The 5,127-nt window shown below is 35.2% G+C and overlaps 1 long non-coding RNA gene across 1 annotated transcript; it reads left to right on the forward strand.

Annotated features, from left to right (window-relative positions):
* Positions 1-2,328: 2,328 nt before the first annotated feature.
* Positions 2,329-4,538, forward strand: LOC118482788. The gene is made up of 2 exons (XR_004868796.1): positions 2,329-2,531; positions 3,802-4,538. It is a non-coding gene; the product is annotated as an uncharacterized LOC118482788 (long non-coding RNA).
* The last annotated feature ends 589 nt before the right edge of the window (positions 4,539-5,127 follow it).

Here is a 5,127-nt window from a genome sequence, read left to right on the forward strand (position 1 = left end):
TCTTAATTGTTGTTAACATCAGTACATCACAACATAAATTAAATCACGAGCATTTTTACATTATATGATTATAATTATAAATTTGGTGCTCAAGATGAAGAAGAATTAATTAAATTATTATTATTATTATTATTATTAAGCAAGCAATATAATAGGAATAGTAAGGGTCCACTAATCACAATAATAGACAAATAAAAAGAGGTAAAAATATTGAAACTTAGGCTATGGGTATGGTGATGGTCCTCTCTTAGAGGATGAATCCGTCCGAACAATACCGGTATCCTATACATTTTTTCGTTGACTCGATGTGGCAATCTATAAGCTATAGTGAGGTCTGTACGGTAACGGTAAGTAACGAATCGAGCCGATACTAGCCCGATCAACATTAGTGCCAGTATTGGTATTCGTTTTTTGTAGTTATCGATTATTGTAAAACACGTGTCGATTGTCGATATCCTGTCAAGCATGTCTGTTTTGGTTGTTATACTGGGTGCCAGTGTCATACATGTACCGTATGAAACCGAACTGATAACATAATGAACCAAACTGATACAGAACGAAACCCCATTGCAAAGCTCGAGGAATACCACTAATTAAACTTAATTTAATAATAAAACATGAAAAGAAACTATAAAATTAAAATGACAAATTGAAAAATAATAATCCCATCTTTCTGAAATTGGCCGATAATAATTCCAGGTCAGTTATTAGCCAATTATAATCCGACCTCGTCCAATTTTTTTGTAAAATAGACCGCCGTTAAAATAAGCTTAACGAAGTTAAGTTTTTTTTTTCTGAATTACAAACCAATGTTTTAGGGTTTTTGATCAGAACCAGTATACGAGTCGATTGATGTAAAACTTACCTCGAAATTGTGTTCGAAATGGCTTGAATTTTGTTAATTGGAAGTTAAACACCCGAATTGAAGCACTGTTTTCGTGGGTTGGGGCAGTATTTTGAGATAAGTTTTACATCAATCGACTCGTATCATCGTTCTGATTAAAAGCCCTAAAACATCAGTTAGTAATTTGGAAAAAACTTAACTCCGTTAAGCTATTTTAACGGTGGACTATTTTACCAAAAAAAAATGAACGAGATCGGATTATTATTGGCTAATAACTGACTTTGAATTATTATCGACCTATTTTAGGAAGATGGAATTATTATTTCTTTGCCAATTAATTAAAATTAAAATAACATAATATTAAAAGAAAATTGTTTGCTAGACAAAAATGTTCCTTTATTCGAGTACGGATATAATGTCATGTTACCACCATTGTGAAAACAATAATAAGTATGCAATAAAAAAAACAAAACTGCACCAGTCACAAATCATATTACTTTGCATGCATATGTATGTATATGTATCTAGGGGATGGTTCAAATGAAAACCACTTTTATTGTGAAAACTCGAAAACTAACTAAAAAAGCCTAAAAAAACCTAAAAAACATACAATTTTTTTTTTTTACAATTTTTTTAGAAAAATCGCTACTTTTTATATATGGAAAAAAAATTTCAAAAAAAAAAAAAAATTTTTTTTGGTTGTACTGCACATGTGCACTAATACGGAAAGCCTAAACCACTTAACCCACCCCCCACCGACACCCCCCAAAAACCTAAACCCCCCACCCCCTCCCCCCCCAAAACCTAAATTCACCCTCTCACCAAAAGCCTAACCCCCCCCCCCCCAAAAAAAAAAAAAAAAAACCTAAACCCCCTCACCCCCACCCTCCCGAAAACCTAAAACTAAACCCTAAACATAAACCCGAAAAAAACCTAACCCCCCCCCACCCCCCAAAAACCTAAACCCCCCTCCCCCCACACCCAAAAACCTAATCCTAATCCTAAACCTCCAAAAAAACTAACCCTAAAAGCTAAACTAGAATCAAAAAACTAATTTTAAGCATGTAATGCACATTGTAGTACATGTTATATTGCACATGTGCACTACTATAATAATAGTATTGAAAACAAGACGACACCATAAATCTTTTTTTATGTCATAAAAAATATGCTCGAATATACTTGAATGAAAGATAAGAAAATTTGTGATCTTATGGTGTCATTTTTGTTTTAAAATGATAACGTATGGAGAAATGGGAAATGTTTGAAAAGTTATATATTTTTTGTTCCAATTTTACCCCTCCTTCATTAAAAGTCTTTTCTCCCTTCTTTTTAGTGGGTTTTAGTTAGTTTTCTAGTTTTCACATTAATTAGTGGTTTTCATTTGAATGTATATATGTTGTATGCGAGAGTCACATCATGATCATGTGGGGTTTCTCTTTGATTGACAAATTTTAAATTTTGCTGCATTTTATCAATTTATCTGCCGACACAAAAAAAAAAAAAAGTTTTTGCTTTACTCCATTATATAATATTCTTGCTCCAAAAATTTTCTCATTGGTACAACACCTCTTCTACTATGGATTTCTGCCAGAATATCTCTCTTTCCGGCGGTATTCCGGCTAACTATCAGCCGGAGCAACACCTTCTTTGCAGCCTTGATGACCTCCTTTCCGGTCATTCCATGGTACCCTTCATATGAATTTCTCTTCTGCTTTATTTCTTTTTTTTTAACGGCTAACTCACACACTTAGTGAACTGACTCTAAATTTACACCGATGTTCATTATGACTTGAACTCTTAACCATTAGCTAGGGATGAACACGTTTACTAAACACCTTAATACTGCTAGCCGAAAAGCCTTTTGGTTCTTGTGCTTTACTCGCTTGTACATTTGTTACAACCATGTAGTAGTATTTGTAACTCATGCAAGAAATATTTTACATTTTTTAAAAAGAAAAGTTGCCTCTTTGTTTTCAAATATTAACTATGTAATAATATGTAATATTCGGGTTAGAGTTGTTTAAAATAGCTCGTGTCGGTGGCTTGTATAAATTAGTTTGTTAAAGCTTTTACCTCTAGTTAATTTTGTATAATTTAAAGTAGGAATATTGGATTTTAATAATATACAACTATCCGTCGTTGGTCGCCAACAGTCTCAACTTCAAAAATAACCACTGCAGTCCCAACTATTAACATATTGGCCTCCAATGGACCCTGACTAACATAACCCTAACGTCGTTAGTCTCTGGTCGCCGAAAATACGTTTTTGGCCGAAAAAAACTCTTTTTTAGCCGGAAAACTCAACATTTTCGTCCTAAACCTCTTTGTAACCTTATTACGGACCTTAGGAAGTTTATCTAGTAAAAGGCCCAATTATTGAAGTTGCCGGAAAACTCCTTTTTTCGCCGGAAAACTTCTTTTTGGCCGGAAAACTCAACTTTTTGGATGGAAAACTTAACATCTTCGTCCCAAACCTCTTTGTAACCTTAGATAGGACCTTTAGAAACCTTTTTCTGGTCAAAAATGGTTTTTCAGCGACAGAAGACTAACGGTGTTAGGGTTCTGTTAGTCAGGGTCTATTAATGGTCAATATGTTAATAGTTGGGACTACCAGTGGTTATTTTTGAAGTTGTGACTGTTGGCTGCTAACGGCGAATAGTTGGGATTATTAAAATCCAATATTCCTTTAAACTAACTTGGTTGTTAGCCTGTATAGATTACTTCATTTTTTATAGCTTTTATGAAAAAAAAACCTACAAAATCATTAAAAATGAGAAAATTCGAGTCGACTCGGTTGAGTTGGAGGCGAGTCGAATACGAGCTCAAATTCTAACTCGGTTAAAAATATCACGAGTCTACTCGATTATACTGGCTCGAGCCTGAATTATGTTGGCTCGAGCCTGAACGGCTCGTACTATACCAATGCATTAAATGTTTTGTACCCTTGAAAACAGGAAGAAGGTGATTGTTAACATGGAATGGCTATCAATTTTGTGGAGGATTGTTTATCAAGCATTGGGAATTGTATGCCACCAGAAACAAAAACCCAGAGTACAACTTCCACTGCACAAGGTACAACCACATCACCAAAACCCGAAGCGAAAGAGCCGCATTCCATGCTTAAACTAGTTGTACCTTGCAAGGCAAGAAGCAAGAGAAAGAGAAAGCCCATCATGTTGGTTAGCCAAGAGTGAGTTGCTTTTACATAAAAAATGTACAACTCCCTATAGCACCGGTTTCGGGCAGGCGGAAGGGGGTAGCGGCAGGGCAAGAAGGAAATGCACACATTGTCTATCACAAAGAACCCCACAATGGCGGGCAGGACCACGAGGACCAAAACATTGTGTAATCATGTGGTGTGAGGTACAAGTCGGGCAGGCTGCTGCCCGAATATAGGCCAGCAAAGAGTCCCACTTTTGTGACCCATAAACATTCTAATTCTCACAAGAAAGTGTTGGAGATGAGAATGTCTCTTTTACCCTCGTCCTCAAGCAATTCCTCTCCATCCTCTTAGTTAGAGTGAGGGCAGTTTAGTAATCTTCCATCCTAGCCCATTATGTAAGAAATTAATGGAGATGGATATTTTTATTTAGAAACTTTTTTTTTAATTTATTAGCTAGTTAGTAATTAGTAAGTAGTATAACCTATTAATGTAATATACAATGAGGGTCGTTTTCCCTCTATTCTATTTTTATTAATTTTGTTGAATAATGTGTGTATATCTCAAAATGACATAATGAGAGGTCCATTTTATAGAACGGTGAGAATTTACAACTTTTTTTTAACCGCAAAACTCCAATAAAAGTAAAGAAACTAGACAAGCAAGTAAACACGTGGAACTCAAGAAAACATCCTAACAAATTGTAAGACTACATCACGGACATTTAAACTCACACCACTTATTTCAGTTAAACTACGCTATACTATTTTAGTTAAAACTATGCTATGATCCAAAACCAACTCAACATTAACAACTATACTAGTAAACACAAAACCTACAAGTTAACCACGGGGTGTGTGTGGGGTGGGGTTGACATATCGACCTAAAGTTTAAAGAAATAAATAGGAAGGAAGGGTGACTCAATACATATAGAAATTTTGGGAGTTTTTTGTAAAAATTTACACAACAAAGTGAAAAAACCGGCGTGGTGTGTGTGGGGGGGGACTTTGGCCTACACTAAGCTCCGCCCATGAAGTGAACAAAACATCAACACATAAACTAAAAAGTTAAATGCTTGTTGGTCCCTGTGGTTTGCAAAAATTTCATTCTTAGTCCTAGT

Source organism: Helianthus annuus, chromosome 10 (genome assembly GCF_002127325.2).
Source record: "Helianthus annuus cultivar XRQ/B chromosome 10, HanXRQr2.0-SUNRISE, whole genome shotgun sequence".
Lineage (NCBI taxonomy): Eukaryota > Viridiplantae > Streptophyta > Magnoliopsida > Asterales > Asteraceae > Helianthus > Helianthus annuus.